This window comes from Chrysemys picta, chromosome 10 (genome assembly GCF_011386835.1).
Source record: "Chrysemys picta bellii isolate R12L10 chromosome 10, ASM1138683v2, whole genome shotgun sequence".
In the NCBI taxonomy this organism is placed as follows: Eukaryota; Metazoa; Chordata; order Testudines; family Emydidae; genus Chrysemys; species Chrysemys picta.
In genome coordinates this window covers 52896740-52922016 of record NC_088800.1, presented here as the reverse complement: position 1 = coordinate 52922016, position 25277 = coordinate 52896740, and positions in this window count along the sequence as shown.

The window sequence follows — 25277 nt, the reverse complement described above, 5'->3', positions numbered from 1 at the left end:
AAGTAAGAGATGAAGAGAAAGGAAGGAGGGATGGAGGAAAAGGTAAAACGAAAAGGACAAACCCTAGTGTCCCCAGTGATTCCACGGGACAAAATTCCAGGGAGGGAAGAAAATTCTGCCACCTTAAACTACTGTTTTCCATGCCGAGAATTCAGCTGGCACCAGATGGATCAGACTGAGCAGGTTCCAAAACCTCTTGGAGGCTCTTACCTTCTAATTTTCAAGTAAAATCAGTAAAAGGAAAGGAGAAAACTCGAAAGAGGCTCCTGCTCGCACTCACATACGTCAACCCTAACACTCTCTCAGTCCTCAAAAAGAAACCTCGAGAAGGAGACTTGCTGAAGCAAAGCCACAGGGGTCTCTGAGGTTTCCCTGGTCGTAAGCCCCTGTCCTCCCTGGCTGAAGACAGCATCTCTCTCTGAGGTCACCACCTCCCTAACACCTTTGACCAGTACGCTGAGGTCCTTGAAAAAGCCTTTGTGATATCACTGCCACACCCAACCAAACCCTAAAGTGCTCATGTCCTGCTGCTGGCCTGACACTTTGAAGGTTTGAGCTACGCTCTGTGGATCACACCACAAAATTCGTCTTCATTCTAGGAAGCAAGCTAGCTAGACAGTAAAACATCAGAGGCTGCTCCCAATACTACACTCAGTGTTTCCAAAAGTAGGAGACTTTCTGGCCAGAAGAGACCTTTACAGCATCTCATCTAACCCCCTCCATATCATAGGCTTCCAGTATAGTACAATAGTTACTTTTTGGGCACACACATTCCAGAAAGGCATCTAGTCTTCATTCAATGACATCAAGAGATGGAGAATCCACCACTTTCCCTTTTAGTGAGTGCCAGGGGGCTCCATTTCCCCTTCCACTAGCTCCCCATTTACAGTGAGACAGAGCAGTACCTGCAGCAGGGAGAGGGAGTTGCTAAGGCCTCAGAGGAACAGCCCCTGCAGTGTCTCAGGCACATGGCGTAAGTGCCGGATGATGCGGAGCTGGTGCATCCCTTTGGCCGTGACGTCCTCCTCCTGCAAGGGAACGAGAACCTGTCAGAGACTCAAATGCCCCGAGGAATCAGGGGCAATTAAGGACACCTGGAACCAGCAGTATTTACACCCAGCACCTGCCCACCACTGAGGGATGAATTCACCTCCTGAACCCCAGAATGGAGTCTTCTTGTCCTTTCTAGTATCCTCCAGTGCCAACCCCCGTCCTTGTAGGATTAGCTCCTGCTACCTCCCCCTCAGTGTTCTTCACAGCTGTTCCACCTCCAAACCAAACCTCAAGTTATCAGAACCCTCTTCTGCACCCCCAACCAGGTTGAGCATCGAGGCGGCTCTAGCGGGGCGGGGGCAGGAGGGATTCTGCCAGAAGTGAAGTGGGTTGAGGGGAGGTTGAGATCTTGCCCCAAGTCATCCCAGACACTAATGCTAAGCCACAGGATGGCAGCATCTAGTGTCAGTGGAGTCCAAGCACTATATCAACCATACAGTTTTGGATGAACTCCCCACAAGGGCAGGTGAAGAGCACCCCCAGCAACACACACACAAACACACACACACACACCACTCCTGGTGGTGAAAGGGGAACAGGAGAAAGGACAAAAGAAGTAAGAGATGAAGAGAAAGGAAGGAGGGATGGAGGAAAAGGTAAAACGAAAAGGACAAACCCTAATGTCCCCAGTGATTCTACGGGACAAAATCCCAGGGAGGGAATAAAATTCTGCCATCTTAAACTACTGTTTTCCATGCCTAGAATTCAGCTGGCACCAGATGGATCAGACTGAGCAGGTTCCAAAACCTCTTGGAGGCTCTTACCTTCTAAATAGGGACGTCTGTTTTCTAGTAAAATCCGTCAAAAGGAAAGGAGAAAACTCGAAAGAGGCTCCTGCTCACACTCACATACGTCAACCCTAACACTCTCTCAGTCCTCAAAGAGAGACCTCGAGAAGGAGACTTGCTGAAGCAAAGCCACAGGGGTCTCTGAGGTTTCCCTGGCCCTGTGCTCCTGTCCTGCCTGGCTGATGTCAGCATCTCTCTCTCAGGTCACCACCTCCCTAACACCTTTGACCAGTACGCTGAGGTCCTTGAAAAAGCCTTTGTGATATCACTGCCACACCCAACCAAACCCTAAAGTGCTCATGTCCTGCTGCTGGCCTGACACTTTGAAGGTTTGAGCTACGCTCTGTGGATCACACCACAAAATTCGTCTTCATTCTAGGAAGAAAGCTAGCTAGACAGTAAAACATCAGAGGCTGCTCCCAATACTACACTCAGTGTTTCCAAAAGTAGGAGACTTTCTGGCCAGAAGAGACCTTTACAGCATCTCATCTAACCCCCTCCATATCATAGGCTTCCAGTATAGTACAATAGTTACTTTTTGGGCACACACATTCCAGAAAGGCATCTAGTCTTCAATCAATGACATCAAGAGTTGGAGAATCCACCACTTTCCCTTTTAGTGAGTGCCAGGGGGCTCCATTTCCCCTTCCACTAGCTCCCCATTTACAGTGAGACAGAGCAGTACCTGCAGCAGGGAGAGGGAGTTGCTAAGGCCTCAGAGGAACAGCCCCTGCAGTGTCTCAGGCACATGGCGTAAGTGCCGGATGATGCGGAGCTGGTGCATCCCTTTGGCCGTGACGTCCTCCTCCTGCAAGGGAACGAGAACCTGTCAGAGACTCAAATGCCCCGAGGAATCAGGGGCAATTAAGGACACCTGGAACCAGCAGTATTTACACCCAGCACCTGCCCACCACTGAGGGATGAATTCACCTCCTGAACCCCAGAATGGAGTCTTCTTGTCCTTTCTAGTATCCTCCAGTGCCAACCCCCGTCCTTGTAGGATTAGCTCCTGCTACCTTCCCCTCAGTGTTCTTCACAGCTGTTCCACCTCCAAACCAAACCTCAAGTTATCAGAACCCTCTTCTGCACCCCCAACCAGGTTGAGCATCGAGGCGGCTCTAGCGGGGCGGGGGCAGGAGGGATTCTGCCAGAAGTGAAGTGGGTTGAGGGGAGGTTGAGATCTTGCCCCAAGTCATCCCAGACACTAATGCTAAGCCACAGGATGGCAGCATCTAGTGTCAGTGGAGTCCAAGCACTATATCAACCATACAGTTTTGGATGAACTCCCCACAAGGGCAGGTGAAGAGCACCCCCAGCAACACACACACAAACACACACACACACACCACTCCTGGTGGTGAAAGGGGAACAGGAGAAAGGACAAAAGAAGTAAGAGATGAAGAGAAAGGAAGGAGGGATGGAGGAAAAGGTAAAACGAAAAGGACAAACCCTAATGTCCCCAGTGATTCTACGGGACAAAATCCCAGGGAGGGAATAAAATTCTGCCATCTTAAACTACTGTTTTCCATGCCTAGAATTCAGCTGGCACCAGATGGATCAGACTGAGCAGGTTCCAAAACCTCTTGGAGGCTCTTACCTTCTAAATAGGGACGTCTGTTTTCTAGTAAAATCCGTCAAAAGGAAAGGAGAAAACTCGAAAGAGGCTCCTGCTCACACTCACATACGTCAACCCTAACACTCTCTCAGTCCTCAAAGAGAGACCTCGAGAAGGAGACTTGCTGAAGCAAAGCCACAGGGGTCTCTGAGGTTTCCCTGGCCCTGTGCTCCTGTCCTGCCTGGCTGATGTCAGCATCTCTCTCTCAGGTAACCACCTCCTTAACACCTTTGACCCATAGGCTGAGGTCCAGGATAAGGCCTTTGTGATATCACTGCCACACCCAACCAAACCCTAAAGTGCTAATGTCCTGCTACTGGCCTGACACTTTGAAGGTTTGAGCTACTCTCTGTGGATCACCCCACTCAATGCATCCTCATTCTAGGAAGCAAGCGGGCTAGACAGTAAAACATCAGAGGCTGCTCCCAATGCTACACTCAGTGTTTCCAAAATTAGTAGACTTTATGGTCAGAAGAGACCTTTAGAGCATCTAATCTAACCCGCTGCATATCATAGGCTTACTGTATAGTACAATAGTTACTCTTTGGGCACACACATTCCAGAAAGGCATCTAGTCTTCATTCAATGATATCAAGAGATGGAGAATCCACCACTTTCCCTTTTAGTGAGGGCCAGGGGGCTCCATTTCCCCTTCCACTAGCTCCCCATTTACAGTGAGCCAGAGCAGTACCTGCAGCAGGGAGCGGGAGTTGCTGAAGGCCTCAGAGGAACAGCCCCTGCAGTGTCTCAGGCACCTGGCGCAAGTGCCGGATGATGCGGAGCTGGTGCATCACTTTGGCCGTGACGTCCTCCTGCTGCAAGGGAACGAGAACCTGTCAGAGACTCAAAGGTCCCGAGGAATCAGGGGGAATTAAGGGCACCTGGAACCAGCAGTATTTCCACCCACCACCTGCCCACCGCTGAGGGATGAATTCACCTCCTGAACCCCAGAATGGAGTCTTCTTGTCCTTTCTAGTATCCTCCAGTGCCAACCCCCCTCCTTGTAGGATTAGCTCCTGCTACCTCCCCCTCAGTGTTCTTCACAGCTGTTCCACCTCCAAACCAAACCTCAAGTTATCAGAACCCTCTTCTGCACCCCCAACCAGGTTGGGCATCCAGGCGGCTCTAGCGGGGGGGCAGGAGGGATTCTGCCAGAAGTGAAGTGGGTTGAGGGGAGGTTGAGATCTTGCCCCAAGTCATCCCAGACACTAATGCTAAGCCACACGATGGCAGCATCTAGTGTAGTGGAGTCCAAGCACTATTTCAACCATACAGTTTTGGATGAACTCCCCACAAGGGCAGGTGAAGAGCACCCCCAGCAACACACACACAAACACACACACACACACACCACTCCTGGTGGTGAAAGGGGAACAGGAGAAAGGACAAAAGAAGTAAGAGATGAAGAGAAAGGAAAGAGGGATGGAGGAAAAGGTAAAACGAAAAGGACAAACCCTAATGTCCCCAGTGATTCTACCAGACAAAATCCCAGGGAGGGAATAAAATTCTGCCATCTTAAACTACTGTTTTCCATGCCTAGAATTCAGCTGGCACCAGATGGATCAGACTGAGCAGGTTCCAAAACCTCTTGGAGGCTCTTACCTTCTAAATAGGGACGTCTGTTTTCTAGTAAAATCCGTCAAAAGGAAAGGAGAAAACTCGAAAGAGGCTCCTGCTCACACTCACATACGTCAACCCTAACACTCTCTCAGTCCTCAAAGAGAGACCTCGAGAAGGAGACTTGCTGAAGCAAAGCCACAGGGGTCTCTGAGGTTTCCCTGGCCCTGTGCTCCTGTCCTGCCTGGCTGATGTCAGCATCTCTCTCTCAGGTAACCACCTCCTTAACACCTTTGACCCATAGGCTGAGGTCCAGGATAAGGCCTTTGTGATATCACTGCCACACCCAACCAAACCCTAAAGTGCTAATGTCCTGCAACTGGCCTGACACTTTGAAGGTTTGAGCTACTCTCTGTGGATCACCCCACTCAATGCATCCTCATTCTAGGAAGCAAGCGGGCTAGACAGTAAAACATCAGAGGCTGCTCCCAATGCTACACTCAGTGTTTCCAAAATTAGTAGACTTTATGGTCAGAAGAGACCTTTAGAGCATCTAATCTAACCCGCTGCATATCATAGGCTTCCTGTATAGTACAATAGTTACTCTTTGGGCACACACATTCCAGAAAGGCATCTAGTCTTCATTCAATGATATCAAGAGATGGAGAATCCACCACTTTCCCTTTTAGTGAGGGCCAGGGGGCTCCATTTCCCCTTCCACTAGCTCCCCATTTACAGTGAGCCAGAGCAGTACCTGCAGCAGGGAGCGGGAGTTGCTGAAGGCCTCAGAGGAACAGCCCCTGCAGTGTCTCAGGCACCTGGCGCAAGTGCCGGATGATGCGGAGCTGGTGCATCACTTTGGCCGTGACGTCCTCCTGCTGCAAGGGAACGAGAACCTGTCAGAGACTCAAAGGTCCCGAGGAATCAGGGGGAATTAAGGGCACCTGGAACCAGCAGTATTTCCACCCACCACCTGCCCACTGCTGAGGGATGAATTCACCTCCTGAACCCCAGAATGGAGTCTTCTTGTCCTTTCTAGTATCCTCCAGTGCCAACCCCCCTCCTTGTAGGATTAGCTCCTGCTACCTCCCCCTCAGTGTTCTTCACAGCTGTTCCACCTCCAAACCAAACCTCAAGTTATCAGAACCCTCTTCTGCACCCCCAACCAGGTTGGGCATCGAGGCGGCTCTAGCGGGGGGGGCAGGAGGGATTCTGCCAGAAGTGAAGTGGGTTGAGGGGAGGTTGAGATCTTGCCCCAAGTCATCCCAGACACTAATGCTAAGCCACAGGATGGCAGCATCTAGTGTCAGTGGAGTCCAAGCACTATTTCAACCATACAGTTTTGGATGAACTCCCCACAAGGGGAGGTGAAGAGCACCCCCAGCAACACACACACAAACACACACACACACACACACACACACCACTCCTGGTGGTGAAACGGGAACAGGAGAAAGGACAAAAGAAGTAAGAGATGAAGAGAAAGGAAGGAGGGATGGAGGAAAAGGTAAAAGGAAAAGGACAAACCCTAATGTCCCCATGTCGGACATCAGGAATGGTAACATACATAAGCCAGTATGTGAACACTTCAATCTCCCTGGTCATTCTATTACAGATTTAAAAGTCACTATCATTGAACAAAAAAAACTTCAGAAACAGACTTCAAAGAGAAACAGCAGAACTAAAATTCATTTGCAAATTCAACACCATTAATCTGGGCTTGAATAGGGACTGGGAGTGGCTGGCTCACTACAGAAGCAGCTTTTCCTCTCCTGGAATTGACACCTCCTCATCTATTATTGGGAGTGGACTACATCCACCCTGATTTTTGAATTGGCCCTGTCAACACTGGTTCTCCACTTGTGAAGTAACTCCCTGCTCTCCATGTGTCAGTATATAATGCCTGCATCTGTAACTTTCACTCTATGCATCCGAAGAAGTGAGGTTTTTACTCACGAAAGCTTATGCCCAAATAAATCTGTTAGTCTTTAAGGTGCCACCAGACTCCTTGTTGTTTTTGTAGATACAGACTAACATGGCTACCCCCTGATACTTGACACCATGCAAGGCACTAAATTTAGCCGTATGGAGTGGAAATCCATCAACCTCAACAAAAAACTTGCACAGATACAGACAGACATCATCTTCCTCTCCAAATGCAAACAGATGGACATCATACCAAAAGGACGGAAGGTAAAAAATCCATTGCAATCAACATACTACACTGAGTATGGTGAGAGATTGTGCCACACACTCTCTCAAAGAAACTGAGGAACCACCTGATCAGCATCCTGTACAGCAGACAGGAGAAGATCAAGAATGAGCTCTCAGAACTGGAGACTCTCATACAATACCAGCCTTCTACACAAACTTCCACGTGGCTGGACTTTACAAAAATGAGACAAGCCATTTACAATGCACACTTCACTTCTCTACAGAGGAAAAAGGACTGTAAGTTATCTAAACTAATACCTGCCACTAGGGGCTATAACAATGGTACCCTCAACTCATCTAACAACATTGTCAATCTTTCCAACCACACGCTTAGCCCAGCAGAAGAGTCTGTCCTATCTCGGGGACTCTCTTTCTGTCCCACCGTCCCCACGAACATGATACAGTTCTGCGGTGATCTGGAAGCCTACTTTCCTCGTCTCCGACTCAAGGAATATTTTCAATGCACCACTGAACAGTGCACTGACCCACAGGAACCCTCCTACCAACACTACAAAAAGAAGAATTCTGCGTGGACTCCTCCTGACGGTCGAAATGACAGACTGGACCTCTACATAGAGTGTTTCCGCAGACGTGCACAGGCTGAAATTGTGGACAAACAACATCACTTGTCCCATAACCTCAGCCGTACAGAACGCAATGCCATCCACAGCCTCAGAAACAACTCTGACATTATCATCAAAGGGGCTGACAAAGGAGGTGCTGTAGTCATAATGAACAGGTCAGATTATGAACAGGAGGCTGCCAGGCAACTCTCCAAGACCACATTCTACAGGCCACTATCCTCTGATCCCACTGAGGAATACCAAAAGAAACTACACCATCTGCTCAAGAAACTCCCAGCTACAGTACGGGAACAAATCTACATGGACACACCCCCAGAACCCCGACCAGGGGTATTCTATCTGCTACCCAAGATCCATAAACCCGGAAACCCTGGACGCCCCATCATCTCAGGCATTGGCACTCTGACGGCAGGATTATCTGGCTATTTGGCCTCTCTCCTCAGGCCCTATGCTACCAGCACTCCCAGCTATCTTCGAGACACCACCAACTTCCTGAGGAAACTACAATGCATTGATGTTCTTCCTGGAAACACCATCCTGGCCACGATGCATGTAGAAGCACTTTATACCAATATTCTACATGAGGATGGACTACAAGCTGTCAGGAACAGTATCCCTGATGAGGCCACAGCAAGCCTGGTGGCTGAGCTTTGTGACTTTGTCCTCACCCACAACCACTTCAGATTTGGGGACAACTTATACCTTCAAGTCAGTGGCACTGCTATGGGTACTCGCATGGCCCCACAGTATGCCAACATTTTTATGGCTGACTTAGAACAACGCTTCCTCAGCTCTCGTCCCCTAGTGCCCCTCCTCTACTTGCGCTACATTGACGACATCTTCATCATATGGACCCACGGAAAGGAGGCCCTTGAAGAATTCCACCTGGACTTCAACAATTTCCACCCCACCATCAACCTCAGCCTGGACCAGTCCACACAAGAGATCCACTTCCTGGACACTACAGTACAAATAAGTGATGGTCACATAAACACCACCCTATACCGGAAACCTACTGACCGCTATACGTACCTACATGCCTCCGGCTTCCATCCAAGACACATCACACGATCCATTGTCTACAGCCAAGCCCTAAGATACAACCGAATTTGCTCCAACCCCTCAGACAGAGACAAACACCTACAAGATCTTTATCAAGCATTCGTAAAACTACAATACCCACCTGGGGAAGTGAGGAAACAGATTGACAGAGCAAGACGGGTACCCAGAAATCACCTACTACAGGACAGGACCAACAAGAACAATAACAGAACACCACTGGCCATCACATACAGCCCCCAGCTAAAACCTCTCCAGCGCATTATCCACGATCTACAACCTATCCTGGAAAATGATCCCTCACTCTCACAGACCTTGGGAGGCAGGCCAGTCCTCGCTTACAGACAACCCCCCAACCTGAAGCAAATACTCACCAGCAACTACACACCACACCACAGAAACACCAACCCAGGAACCTATCCCCGTAGCAAACCTCGTTGCCTACTCTGTCCCCATATCTACTCTGGCAACAGCATCAGAGGACCCAACCACATCAGCCACACCATCAGGGACTCATTCACCTGCACATCCACTAATGTCATATATGCCATCATGTGCCAGCAATGCCCCTCTCCCTTGTACATTGGCCAAACCGGACAGTCCCTCCGCAAAAGAATAAATGGACACAAATCGGACATCAGGAGTGGTAACATACATAAGCCAGTAAGTGAACACTTCAATCTCCCTGGTCATTCTATTACAGATTTAAAAGTCACTATCATTGAACAAAAAAACTTCAGAAACAGACTTCAAAGAGAAACAGCAGAACTAAAATTCATTTGCAAATTCAACACCATTAATCTGGGCTTGAATAGGGACTGGGAGTGGCTGGCTCACTACAGAAGCAGCTTTTCCTCTCCTGGAATTGACACCTCCTCATCTATTATTGGGAGTGGACTACATCCACCCTGATTTTTGAATTGGCCCTGTCAACACTGGTTCTCCATTTGTGAAGTAACTCCCTGCTCTCCATGTGTCAGTATATAATGCCTGCATCTGTAACTTTCACTCTATGCATCCGAAGAAGTGAGGTTTTTACTCACGAAAGCTTATGCCCAAATAAAGCTGTTAGTCTTTAAGGTGCCACCAGACTCCTTGTTGTTTTCCTAATATCCCCAGTGATTCTACGGGACAAAATCCCAGGGAGGGAATAAAATTCTGCCACCTTAAACTAGTGTTTTCCATGCCTAGAATTCAGATGGCACCAGGTGGATCAGACTGAACAGGTTACAAACCTCTCCGGGGCACTTACTTTCTCAACAGGGACTTCTGTTTTCTAGTAAAATGGGTAAAAGGAAAGGAGAAAACTTGAAAGAGGCTCCTGCTCACACTCACATATGTGAACCCTAACACTCTCTCAGTCCTCAAAGAGAGCTCGAGAAGGAGACTTGCTGAAGCAAAGCCACAGGGGTCTCTGAGGTTTCCCTGGCCCTGCGCCCCTGTTTTGCCTGGCTGATGTGAGCATCTCTCTCTGAGGTCACCACCTCCCTAACAACTTTGACCAATAGGCTGAGCTCCTGCAAAAGGCCTTTGTGATGTCACTGCCACACCCACCCATCCCCTGAAGTGCTAATATCCTGCTGCTGGCCTGACATTTTGAAGGTTTGAGCTACTCTCTGTGGATCACCGCACTCAATGCGTCTTCATTCTAGGAAGCAAGTCGGTTAGACAGTAAAACATTAGAGGCTGCTCCCAATGCTACACTCAGTGTTTCCAAAATTAATACACTTTATGGCCAGAAGAGACCTTTAGAGCATCTCATCTAACCCCCTGCATATCATAGGCTTCCTGTATAGGACAATAGTTACTTTTTGGGCACAAACATTCCAGAAAGGCATCTAGTTTCATTCAATGACTTCAAGAGATGGAGAATCCACCACTTTCCCTTTCACTGAGTGCCAGGGGGCTCCATTTCCCCTTCCACTAGCTCCCCATTTACAGTGAGCCAGAGCAGTACCTGCAACAGGGAGCGGGAGTTGCTGAAGGCCTCAGAGGCACAACCCCTGCAGTGTCTCAGGCACCTGGCGCAAGTGATGGATGATGCGGAGCTGGTGCCTCACTTTGGCCGTGACGCCCTCCTGCTGCAAGGGAATGAGAACCTGTCAGACTCAAACGCCCCGAGGAATCAGGGGCAATTAAGGGCACCTGGAACCAGCAGTATTTCCACTCAGCACCTGCCCAACACTGAGGGATGAATTCACCTCCTGAATCCCAGAATGGAGTCTTCTTGTCCTTTCTAGTAACCTCCAGTGCCAATCCCCCTCCTTCTAGGGTGAGCTCCTGCTACCTCCCCCTCAGTGTCCTTGACAGCTGTTCCACCTCCAAACCACAGCTTAAGTCATCAGAAACCTCTTCTAGACCCCCACCAAGGTTGGGCTGGAGGCGGGTCTAGCAGTGGGGGCAGGAGGGATTCTGGCAGCAGTGAAGTGGGTTGCGGGGAGGTTGAGATCTTGCCCAAGTCATCCGAGACACTAACGCTAAGCCACAGGATGGCAGCATCTAGTGTTTGTGGAGTCCAAGCACTATTTCAACCCCACAGTTTTGGATGAACTTCCCACAAGAGGAGGTGAAGATCATCCCCAGCTACACACACACACACACACACACCACTCCTGGTGGTGGGAGGGGAACAAGAGAAAGCAAGGAGGGATGGAGGAAAAGGTAAAACGAAAAGGACAAACCCTAATGTCCCCAGTGATTCTACGGCACAAAATCCCAGGTGGGCTATAAAATTCTGCCACCTTGAACTAGTGTTTTCCATGCCTAGAATTCAGCTGGCACCAGATGGATCAGACTGCAGACTGAGCAGGTTAAAAACCTCTCCAAGGTTCTTACCTTCTCAACAGGCACGTCTGTTTTCTAGTAAAATCAATAAAAGGAGAAACTCGAAAGAGGTTCCTCCTCGCACTCACATACTTGAACCCTAATACTCTCTGAGTCCTAAAAAGGGAGACCTCGAGAAGGAGACTTGCTAAAGCAAAGCCAAAGGGGTCTCTGAGGTTTCCCTGGCCCTGCGCTCCTGTCCTGCCTGGCTGATGGCAGCATCTCTCTCTCAGGTAACCACCTCCCTAACACCTTTGACCCATAGGCTGAGGTCCAGGATAAGGCCTTTGTGATATCACTGCCACACCCAACCAAACCCTAAAGTGCTAATGTCCTGCTACTGGCCTGACACTTTGAAGGTTTGAGCTACTCTCTGTGGATCACCCCACTCAATGCATCCTCATTCTAGGAAGCAAGCGGGCTAGACAGTAAAACATCAGAGGCTGCTCCCAATGCTACACTCAGTGTTTCCAAAATTAGTAGACTTTATGGTCAGAAGAGACCTTTAGAGCATCTAATCTAACCCGCTGCATACCATAGGCTTGCTGTATAGTACAATAGTTACTCTTTGGGCACACACATTCCAGAAAGGCATCTAGTCTTCCTTCAATGACATCAAGAGATGGAGAATCCACCACTTTCCCTTTTAGTGAGTGCCAGGGGGCTCCATTTCCCCTTCCACTAGCTCCCCATTTACAGTGAGCCAGAGCAGTACCTGCAGCAGGGAGCGGGAGTTGCTGATGGCCTCAGAGGCACAGCCCCTGCAGTGTCTCAGGAATCTGGCGCAAGTGCCGGATGATGCGGAGCTGGTGCATCACTTTTGGCCGTGACGTCCTCCTGCTGCAAGGGAACGAGAACCTGTCAGAGACTCAAACGCCCCGAGGAATCAGCGGGAATTAAGGGCACCAGGAACCAGCACTACTTCCACCCATCACCTGCCCACCACTGAGGGATAAATTCACCTCCTGAACCCCAGAATGGAGTCTTCTTGTCCTTTCTAGTAACCTCCAGTGCCAACCCCCCTCCTTGAAGGATGAGCTCCTGCTATCTCCCCCTCAGTGCCCTTGACAGCTGTTCCACCTCCAAACCACAGCTCAAGTTATTAGTACCTTTGGACACAGACTGGCTAACCTAGTGAGGAGGGCTTTAAACTAGGTTCGACGGGGACAGGTGAGCAAAGCCCACAGGTAAGTGGGGAACATGGAGACCGGGGAGATGGGTCAAAAACGAGAGGGAGTGTGGGCTATATTGTCAGAGGGAAAGGAGGGTCAGGACAAAACTGGGAGGAAAGATCAAACCAGTATCTTAGATGTCTCTATACAAATGCGAGAAGTATGGGGAATAAGCAGGAAGAACTGGAAGTGCTAATAAATAAATACAACTATGACATTGTTGGCATCACTGAAACTTGGTGGGATAACACACATGATTGGAATGTTGGTGTGGATGGGTACAGCTTGCTCAGGAAGGATAGACAGGGGAAAAAGGGAGGAGGTGTTGCCTTGTATATTAAAAATGTACACACTTGGACTGAGGTAGAGATGGACATAGGAGACGGAAGTGTTGAGAGTCTCTGGGTTAGGCTAAAAGGGGTAAAAAACAAGGGAGATGTCATGCTAGGAGTCTACTACAGGCCACCTAACCAGGTGGAAGAGGTGGATGAGGCTTTTTTTAAGCAACTAACAAAATCATCCAAAGCCCAAGATTTGGTGGTGATGGGGGACTTCAACTATCCGGCTATATGTTGGGAAAATAACACAGCGGGGCCCAGACTATCCAACAAATTCCTGGACTGCATTGGAGACAACTTTTTATTTCAGAAGGTTGAAAAAGCTACTAGGGGGGAAGCTGTTCTAGACTTGATTTTAACAAATAGGGAGGAACTCGTTGAGAATTTGAAAGTAGAAGGCAGCCTGGGTGAAAGTGATCATGAAATCATAGAGTTTGCAATTCTAAGGAAGGGTAGAAGGGAGAACAGCAAAATAGAGACAATGGATTTCAGGAAGGCAGATTTTGGTAAGCTCAGAGAGCTGATAGGTAAGGTCCCATGGAAATCAAGACTGAGGGGAAAAACAACTGAGGAGAGTTGGCAGTTTTTCAAAGGGACACTATTAAGGGCCCAAAAGCAAGCTATTCCGCTGGTTAGGAAAGATAGAAAATGTGGCAAAAGACCACCTTGGCTTAACCATGAGATCTTGCATGATCTAAAAAATAAAAAGGAGTCATATAAAAAATGGAAACTGGGACAGATTACAAAGGATGAATATAGGCAAACAACACAGGAATGCAGGGGCAAGATTAGAAAGGCAAAGGCACAAAATGAGCTCAAACTAGCTACGGGAATAAAGGGAAACAAGAAGACTTTTTATCAATACATTAGAAGCAAGAGGAAGACCAAAGACAGGGTAGGCCCACTGCTTAGTGAAGAGGGAGAAACAGTAACAGGAAACTTGGAAATGGCGGAGATGCTTAATGACTTCTTTGTTTCGGTCTTCACCGAGAAGTCTGAAGGAATGCCTAACATAGTGAATGCTAATGGGAAGGGGGTAGGTTTAGCAGATAAAATAAAAAAAGAACAAGTTAAAAATCACTTAGAAAAGTTAGATGCCTGCAAGTCACCCGGGCCTGATGAAATGCATCCTAGAATACTCAAGGAGCTAATAGAGGAGGTATCTGAGCCTCTAGCTATTATCTTTGGAAAATCATGGGAGACGGGAGAGATTCCAGAAGACTGGAAAAGGGCAAATATAGTGCCCATCTATAAAAAGGGAAATAAAAACAACCCAGGAAACTACAGACCCCAGTGAGTTTAACTTCTGTGCCAGGGAAGATAATGGAGCAAGTAATTAAGGAAATCATCTGCAAACACTTGGAAGGTGGTAAGGTGATAGGGAACAGCCAGCATGGATTTGTGAAGAACAAATCATGTCAAACCAATCTGATAGCTTTCTTTGATAGGATAACGAGCCTTGTGGATAAGGGTGAGGCTGTGGATGTGGTATACCTAGACTTTAGTAAGGCATTTGATACGGTCTCGCATGATATTCTTATTGATAAACTAGGCAAATACAATTTAGATGGGGCTACTATAAGGTGGGTGCATAACTGGCTGGATAACCGTACTCAGAGAGTTGTTATTAATAGTTCCCAATCCTGCTGGAAAGCCATAACGAGTGGGGTATCGCAGGGGTCTGTTTTGGGACCGGCGCTGTTCAATATCTTCATCAACGACTTAGATATTGGCATAGAAAGTACGCTTATTAAGTTTGCGGATGATACCAAACTGGGAGGGATTGCAACTGCTTTGGAGGACAGGGTCATAATTCAAAATGATCTGGACAAATTGGAGAAATGGTCTGAGTTAAAGAGGATGAAGTTTAACAAAGACAAATGCAAAGTGCTCCACTTAGGAAGGAACAATCAGTTTCACACATACAGAATGGGAAGAGACTGTCTAGGAAGGAGTACGGCAGAAAGGGATCTAGGGGTTATAGTGGACCACAAGCTAAATATGAGTCAACAGTGTGATGCTGTTGCAAAAAAAGCAAACCTGATTCTGGGATGTATTAACAGGTGTGTTGTGAGCAAGACACGAGAAGTCATTCTTCCGCTCTACTCTGCTCTGGTTAGGCCTCAGCTGGAGTATTGTGTCCAGTTCTGGGCACCGCATTTTAAAAAAGATGTGGAGAAATTGGAAAGGGTCCGGAGAAGAGCAACAAGAATGATTAAAGGTCTTGAGAACATGACCTATGAAGGAAGGCTGAAAGAATTGGCTTTGTTTAGTTTGGAAAAGAGAAGACTGAGAGGAGACATGATAGCAGTTTTCAGGTATTTAAAAGGGTGTCATAAGGAGGAGGGAGAAAACTTGTTCACCTTAGCCTCTAAGGATAGAACCAGAAGCAATGGGTTTAAAGTGCAGCAAGGGAGGTCTAGGTTGGACATTAGGAAAAAGTTCCTAACTGTCAGGGTGGTTAAACACTGGAATAAATTGCCGAGGGAGGTTGTGGAATCTCCATCTCTTGAGATATTTAAGAGTAGGTTAGATAAATGTCTATCAGGGATGGTATTTGGTCTCATAGACTCATAGACTTTAAGGTCAGAAGGGACCATTATGATCATCTGGTCTGACCCCCTGCATGCTGCAGGCCACAAGACCCTTCCCTGGACTGTGCCGTTGAAGTCCCCAATCCTGTGTTTTAGTGACTTCAATCGGCAGGGACCCTCCTGCTAGTGATCCCTGCCCCATGCTGCGGAGGAAGGCGAAAAACCTCCAGAGGCTCAGCCAATCTACCCTGGAGGAAAATTCCTTCCCGACCCCAAATATGGCGATCAGTAATACCCCGAGCATGTAGGCAAGAGTCTCTAGCCTGACCCTTGTTTGCCATTATGCTATTTACGTACCATTGCTTGGTTTTCCTCGGCTACTATGTTTTACCATTAAACCATTCCCTCCATAAACTTATCCAACTTAATCTTAAAACCAGACAGGTCCGTTGCCCCCACCGTTTCCCTCGGAAGGCCGTTCCAATATTTCACCCCTCTGACGGTCAGAAACCTTCGTCTGATTTCAAGCCTGAACTTCCCCACGGCCAGTTTATATCCATTGGTTCTCGTGTCCACATTAGTACTCAGCTGAAATAATTCCTCTCCCTCCCTTGTATTTATCCCTCTGATATATTTAAAGATAGCAATCATATCCCCCCTCAGCCTTCGTTTTGTCAGACTAAACAACCCGAGCTCCTCTAATCTCTTTTCATACGACAGGTTTTCCATTCCTCTGATCATCCTAGTCGCCCTTCTCTGCACCCGTTCCAATTTGAGTTCATCTTTTTTAAACATGGGAGACCAGAACTACACACAGTACTCCAAATGAGGTCTCACCAGCGCCGTATACAACGGAAGCAGGACCTCCTTATCCCTACTAGATATACCTCACCTAATACATCCCAAGACCGCATTGGCTTTTTTCACAGCCACGTCACATTGTCGACTCATAGTCATCCTGCGGTCTACAAGGACCCCTAGGTCCTTCTCCTCTTCCGTTACTTCTAACCAATGCGTCCCCATCTTGTAACTAAAATTGTTATTAGTCATCCCCAAGTGCATCACCTCACACTTTTCACTATTAAATTTCATCTTATTTCTGACACTCCAATTCACAAGCTCATTCAAGTCTCCCTGCAGAATATCCCTATCCTCCTCCGAATTTGCAACTCCTCCCACCTTCGTATCATCCGCAAACTTTATCAGCCCACTCTTGCAATCGGTTCCGAGGTCAGTTATAAATAGATTAAATAAAATGGGTCCCAAAACCGAACCTTGAGGCACTCCACTAGTAACCTCCCTCCAACCCGACAGTTCACCCTTTAATACGACCCGCTGCATTCTCCCCATTAACCAATTCTTTATCCACCTCTGGATTTTCATATCGATCCCCATGTTTTCCAGTTTAACCAATAATTCCTCATGGGGTACAGTATCAAACGCTTTACTGAAATCCAGGTATATTAGGTCTACCGCATTTCCCTTATCTAATAAGTCTGTTACATGGTCCTGCCATGCGGGCAGGGGACTGGACTCGATGACCTCTCGAGGTCCCTTCCAGTCCTAGAATCTATGAACGTATGAAAAAAACACTGTTCTCCACCCCCACCCAGGTTGGTCAGGGAGGCGGCACTAGCAGGGGGGGCAGGAGGGATTCTGGCAGCAGTGAAGTGGGTTGCGGGGAAGTTGAGATCTTGCCCCAAGTCATCCCAGACACTAATGCTAAGCCACAGGATGGCAGCATCTAGTGTCAGTGGAGTCCAAACACTATTTCAACCCCACAGTTTTCGATGAACTTCCCACAAGGAGAGGTGATGAGCACCCCCAGCAACACACACACACACACACACACCACTCCTGGTGGTGGGAGGGGAACAGGAGAAAGGACAAAAGAAGTAAGAGATGAAGAGAAAGGAAGGAGGGATGGAGGAAAAGGTAAAACAAAAAGGACAAACCCTAATGTCCCCAGTGATTCTACGGCACAAAATCCAAGGGATGGAATAAAATTCTGCCATCTTAAACTACTGTTTTCCATGCCTAGAATTCAGCTGGCACCAGATGGATCAGACTGAGCAGCTGCCAAAACCTCTTGGAGGCTCTTACCTTCTAAACAGGGACGTCTGTTTTCTAGTAAAATCAGTAAAAGGAAAGGAGAAAACTCGAAAGAGGCTCCTGCACGCACTCACGTACGTGAACCCTAATACTCTCTCAGTCCTCAAAGAAAGACCCCGAGAAGGAGACTTGCTGAAGCAAAGCCACAGGGTCTCTGAGGTTTCCCTGGCCCTGTGCTCCTGTCCTGCCAGGCTGATGTCAGCATCTCTCTCTGAGGTCACCACCTCCCTAACACATTTGACCAATAAGCTGACATCCTGCAAAAGGCCTTTGTGATGTCACTGCCACACCCAACCAAACCCTCAAGTGCTAATGTCCTGCTGCTGGCCTGACACTTTGAAGGTTTGAGGTTGTCATAACTATAAAGGGAAGGGTAACAGCTGTCCTGTGTACAGTACTATAAAATCCTCCTAGCCAGAGACTCCAAAATCCTTTTCCCTCTAAAGGGTTAAGAAGCTCAGGTAACCTGGCTGGCATCTGACCTAAAGGACCAATAAGGGGACAAGATACTTTCAAATCTTGGGGAGGGGAAGGCTTTTGTTTGTGTTGTTTGTTTGTGTGGGTGTTCGCCCTCGGGACTGAGAGGGACCAGACATCAATCCAGGTTCTCCACATCTTTCTAAACAAGTCTCTCCTATTTCAAACAAGGTGTGTTAGTTTTCCTTTGTTTTCTCAACTTGTAAATGTACCTTTTACTAGAGTGTTTATCTTTGTTTGCTGTACTTTGAACCTAAGACTAGAGGGGAGTCCTCTGAGCTCTTTAAGTTTGATTACCCTGTAAGGTTAATTTCCATACTGATTTTACAGAGATGATTTTTACCTTTGTCTTTAATTAAAAGCCTTATTTTTAAGAACCTGATTGATTTTTCCTTGTTTTAAGATCCAAGGAGTTTGGATCTTGATTCACCAGGAGTTGGTGGGAGGAAGGAGGGGAATGGTTAATTTCTCCTTCTTTTAGATCCAAGGGGGTTGGATCTGTATTCACCAGAAGTTGGTGGGAGGAAGGAGGGGGGATGGTTTATTTCTCCTTGTTTTAAGATCCAAGGGGTTTCGATCTGTATTCACCAGGGAATTGGTGAAAGGTTTCTCAAGGCTACCCAGGGGAGGAAATTAGCCTTGGGATGGTGGTTAAGCTTAGAGGTTTTCATGCAGGCCCCTACATTTGTACCCTAAACTTCAAAGTGGGGATACAGCCTTGACACAGGTACTCTCTGTGGATCACCCCACTCAATGCGTCTTCATTCTAGGAAGCAAGCCGGCTAGACAGTAAAACATCACAGGCTGCTCCCAATACTACACTCAGTGTTTCCAAAATTTGTAGACTTTATGGCCACAAGAGACCTTTAGAGCATCTCATCTAAGCCCCTGCATATCATAGGCCTCCTGTATAGTACAATAGTTACTTTTTGGGCACACTGGAAGCCCCGCAAATGTTTGAAATGCCTTTTCCTGGTTGTCCATCTTGGCAAGCACATCTAGCTGCTTTCCATTGTTGTGTGAAACTGCCCAGCTGACTATGCCAGCTACATGCTCCAGATGTGCTCCAGCCTGGAGTAGACAGGAGATATTGGATCTCCTGGGCCTGTGGGGAGCAGAGGCTGTGCAAGCACAGCTACAGACCAGCTGTAGAAACATGGACATCTATGAGCAGATTGCATGGGGGATACAGGAGAGGGGAGACAACAGGGACCAGCAGCAGAGCCACGTGAAAGCAAAGGAACTGCTGCAGACATATCAGAAGTCCAGGGAGGCCAACAGTGAATCCAGTGCCACGTCGCACACCTGCCACTTTTACAAAGAACAGCGTGCTGTACTTGGCTGAGACCCCACCATGACCCCACACACCACCATGGATACCTCTGAGGAGTCCAAGTCACAGGTCCCTGGCGGGAACAGCAAGGAAGAGGAGGACGTGGAGGAGGAAGAGGAAGGGGATGAGGGACATGTGACCAGGGGGCTCCAGTGAGGCTGCAAGCCAGGACCTGTTCGAGATTCCACCACAGTCCAGTCAGTCCCAGCAGTCGAGTAGGAGAAGGAACCTTAAGTAAGTGTGTAAATGTATTTCTCATACAGTGATGGCGCCCCCAACTTAGCAGGATACAGCTGTTGACGTTTCATTCATGTACTCGTACTAGAAGAGGTAGCGGTACAGCAAAGCAAAGTAGAGCTGTTATCTGTTTTTCATTGCCCTGCACAGTTAGCCGGGGTGGCCATGTGGAGCAGTTTGTTTATGTGCACAGGGATGTCCCTTGAATCCTCCTGAGAAATCTCAATGAAACGTTCCTGGAGGTTCTCTGCAGTTCTCTCCTGAATGTTTCTAGGGATGGCTGCCTTATTTCCTCCTCCACGGTAGGACGCTTTCCCACACCAGTCAGCAATTACTTCAGCAGGTGCCATTGCAGTACCCAGGCTAGCAGCATACAGGCCCAGGTGGATTTGGGACGCCAGCAGCAGCTGTGCTCTCTGCCTTGTTACCCTCAGGAGTGAGTTATAAGCTAACCCCGCCTGTGGAACACAATACCACTGTTCAGTGCCATTGGCCCACATTCATCATGCAACTGAGCAATTTCCTCCTCATTTCCCTCACCCTGGCAGGCCACACTCACCATGGCTGGGCCTGTGACTGGCACCGTGTGCAAGCACTCCAGACGTGTCAAGAAGCATGTCTCTTTAAAACTTTAGGGGGGCAATAATCTATTGTAATAACCTTTGTACAAAGTATCTCTTGGAAGATATCATTTGAAAACTCATAATTTGCTGGTCATTATTGTCCTGGTAAAATATGAGTGGCAACATTGTATGTGAAGTTATAAGATTCTTCTGTGTGGTGTTATTAACACATGTTCCAAAAAGAAGTTGTCAAACAGGAATATGGGCTCTGCTTCATTTGCATTTAAGCAGTAAACAGAGTCATCAAGCAGGAAGGGAAACAAAGGAAGCCCCAACAGGTGAGGAAAAACAGCAGGGAACATCCTTCCACATAGACTTTTTGTCTCCTGGTTCCCAGCTGGAAATGTTTTTCAAGAGGGGAACTGAAACTATAAAAAGGAGGGACAAACACTTCCAGGGACCATCCACTCCCATTTTTGATTCACTGCATCTGAAGGGACAAAGGAAGCAGACATTGGACTAGGGAAGGGGTCCTGACCTAAGAAGTTTGGTCAGTAAGACTGCTGAAAGCCTGGGGTGAGAACTTTCCTTTGAATGTAACATGGTTTGTGAAGTTAGGCACCAATAGTGCTTTATCCTTATTTTTCTTGTAACCATTTCTGATTGTTATGCCTCATAACTTGCACTCACTTAAAATCTATCTCTGTGTAGTTAATAAACTTGTTTTATTGTTTTATCTAATCCGGTGTGCTTAAATTGAAGTGTCTGAATAACTGTTTGAAACAGTGTGCATTTTATTTCTATTAAAGAAATAACGGACTTCATGTAACTTGTATTGTCCAGAAGAGGGCTGGGCAGTACGGGACATACATTTCTGGGGGGAAATTTAAGGCTTGCTGTATGTTGGGGTCACCCTGCAGTTTAGCCAAAGCTGGTGAGAGCCATAGTGTAACCCAAGTATGGCTGGCAGGCTATAGCTACACAAAGACACGCAGAGTGTGACTTATGTGCTGGAGGCTGTTTGTGAGTGACCCTGGTGGGAGCTACTTCAGCAAGGCATTGTAAAGCACCCAAGGTTTCAGGGAAGGGTTGACGCAGACATTCATCAGTTTGGCTTGTACCTGGTATGTCACAGAGGGTGTTCTGAATTTGAAGTGTCACTTTCCATTTTGAGGTGACTGTACCAACAATGGTACCTCTGTGTGTTTTATCTGTAGCTACTGCCGTTGTGGCCCTGAGGGGTTCCCCCTCCACACCTGCAGAACGCCCGAGCCAGATAAAGAGGACAAAGAATAGGATTCAAGGTGACATGTTAAATGAGGTCCTGCAAGCCAGTGCTGCATCAGACCATGAGCACTGGGCCTGGAGGGTGACTATTGCAGACAGCCGGGAGAAGGAAAGAGCAGAGAGTAGAACAGCCCAGGAGTCCCAGCAGGACAAGGAGACGAAGCTGCACCAGGCCATAATGGGGCATCTCTGGCAGTAAACACAAATGCTGCAGACTCTTGTGGACCTACAGATTCAACAATTCCAGGTTCACTTCTCTCTACAATCCATGGAGAACTCCACTGTGGGACCTTCCTACACCCTCCTCAACATTCCACACAGCATCAGGGGCCACATCCCTACCCCTGCCACTCCATAGGAGGGGACATTAAAGGCAATCACAGCTTCACATATACTGACCACAGTTGCCAACTTTCACGCAGTAAATAAGCACTCTGACTTTCACAATAAGCCAAAAATCAAGCTATTCCCATTTCAAAACAAAGCCAAAAGAAGCCAATTCCTAAAAACCCCAACACTTTATGTGACTAGATCCCCCCGGCATGTAGTCTGGAACTGTGGTGGGCCCGCTGTGCACCCCTGACTCTCTCCCCACCTTGCCCCTGCATGCCGTGAGCCGATCAAAAAATGAAGCAAGAACCTACAACAAGCTACAAGCCAAAAGCTAGCCAACAAGCAACTCACAAGCCAATTAAGCCAAAAACAAGCCCAATTTCTGTGTTTTTTTCATGGGTTTGGCATGTCTGACACTGACCTGTAAAAGCCACAATTGGCATATGTGTAGCTAAAATGGACATGAAAGCTTTTTCCCCTTCACAAGTACTGTTCTATTAATTTATTAAGTTTTTAATGTATTTGCTTTTAAATTGCAAAGATTTTTCTTTCCACTGATTTTATTATAGAATACAATTCTATTATTTAGAACATAATTCATCTTTATTAGTTCACAACATAAGCTGCAGAGTGCCTAGCAGTTCTGAAAGCAACCAGTTACTTTTTACTGTACAGTGTGACACAACTCCTAGGATCGGTGACAAATAGTGTAATAATTATAAATGCATAGTAAGCACTGCAAAATTAATAGGTACATTCACAGTGATATTCATAAATGTACAGCAAGCACCACACTGTTCCTAACAGGCCCCAAACTGCAGGGCCAGGTAGAGCACAGCCAGGGCTGGCTCCAGGCACCAGCCTACCAAGCATGTGCTTGGGGCGGCTCCTGGAGCGGGGCGGCACTCCGGCCCAAGAGCTGGGCCGCGACTGGGCTTGCCGCCCTCCCCCCGGCACTCCGCCCGGCCGGGGAGAGCGGGCCCGCGGCCGGGCTCTCCTCCCTCCTCCTGGCACTCCGGCTGGTCGGGGAGAGTGGGGCCCCGGCCGGGCTCTCTGCCCTCCTCCCGGTGCTCCGGCCAGTCGGGGAGAGCGGGGCCCCAGCCGGGCTCGCCGCCCTCCGCCAGCGCTCCGGCCGGCCAGGGAGAGCGGGGCCGCCCTCCCCCCGGTGCTCTGGCTGGCCGGGGAGAGTGGGCCCACGGCCAAGCTCGCCGCCTTCCTCCCGGCACTCCGGCTGGTCAGGGAGAGCGGGGCCCCGGCCGAGCTTGCCGCCCTCCCCGCGGCGCTCTGGCCGGGGAAAGCGGGGCCGCGGCCGGGCTCCGCGCCCTCCCCTGCCGCGCTCCCCACTGGGGGGCAGGGGGCGGCGGGAGGCTTTTTTGCCTGGGGCGGCAAAAAAGCCAGAGCCGGCCCTGAGCACAGCACACCACAACACATTACTGTAGCTCACTGTTAAAGTGCTCTTTCAAAGCCTGCATGAGCTGTATAGCTCCACATTGAGCACTGCTGATAACTTGTGTGTCTGACTGTTCAAATTCAACAAACAGCTGCTCCACCTCCGCCCTTCACCCTGGCATCAATTTCCCACCCTTTGCTTCCCAGATAGTATGCAGGACACAGCAGACAGCTGTAACACTGGGATATTTTTTCTCACTGAGATCCAATCTTGTGAGTAAACAGCGCCACCGTCCCTTCAGTCTACTAAAAGTACATTCAACTGTTATTCTGCAACTGCTGAGCAGGTAGGTGACTCTTTCCTTGATACTGTCAAGGGGGTCAGTGTATGGCTTCTTGAGCAAGGGGTAGGCTGGATCCCCCAGGATCACTGCTGGTCTTTCAACATTGCCAGTGGTAATCTGCTGGTTAGGAAAGAAAGTCCCTGCTTGTAGCTTTCTGAACAGCCCTGTGTTCTTAAAGATGTGAGGTTCACGCACCTTCGCTGGCCAGCCCACATTGATGTTGGTGAGGCATCCCCGGGGATTCACCAGTGCTTGCATAACCATAGAGAAGTAGCCCTTTCTGTTGATGTACTCTGTAGTAAGGTGCTCTGGTGCCAAAATAGGGATACATGTGCCATCTATTGCTCCACCACAGTTCAGGAACCTCATTGCTGCAAATCCATCTACTATGTCCTGCACATTGCCGACTCACCAAGCATCACAGTCATGTGTAGCCGGGGCGATTAATGGCCCTGTATAATTCCATGACAAGAGCCCTCACAGCTCCAACATGATTTCCCACTGACCAGTAGTAATCTGGCGCTACAAGTTTCCACAGTGCGATTGCCACTCACTTCTCCACTGTCAGTGCAGCTCTCAGTTTGCTGCTCCTACATTGGATGGCTGGGGCAAGCTCGACACACAGATCCAGGAATGTGGCCTTGTGCATCTGAAAGTTCTGCAGCTGCGGTTCATTATCCCAAACTTGCATTACAACAGGATCCCACCCATCAGTGCTCTTTTCTGATGTCCAGAAGCGGCACTCCACAATCTGCGGCTGCTCCATGAATCCCACCAACAACCTTGAATTGATTCTCTCTATGTCCCACAGCAGTCTGTCCTCCAAGAACTGGTCGTGTTCCCTGCTGATTCAGTTTTTCTTGAGGCTCTGCAAATAACTGAGCATCAGATATCCTGTGCTGCAACGTTTGTGACAATAGTGCAGGGCTGTGCAGGCTCCATGCTTCTGTCAGAGATGGCAGACGGTGAGGTGGGCCGTGCCAATTTGTGGAATTTTGAAAAAAAGGCGTGAAAATTACGGGATACAGATAACATTATGGGATGGAGACAGTTGCACACTGGGAAGTTGACCCCTTGCTCCCAGTCACCCCAGTGCGACTCATTTTGCCCCCGCCGTGTATCACCAAAACTTCCCAAAAGGCAGTGCACTGGACAGTAACAGATTGCACACTGGGATACCTACACATGGCGCATGGCACTGGGCATCGAGATAAGCTCTCCTGGTGAGTACATGCAGCACCCACACAAGGATCCGAGTATGCACACACACAAGTGATATACTATCTACGCTAACACCCAAAGTTTGTAGAGTAGACATAGCCATACTAACAGTCCCTATCCTGAAGATCCTGCAGTCTAAATAGACAGAGGGAGTGTTAATGTCCCAGCTGTGCAGATAGAGAACCGAGGCCCGGAGAGATGAAGGCACATTGACAGCCTCACACATGGCACCTGTAGCAGGGCC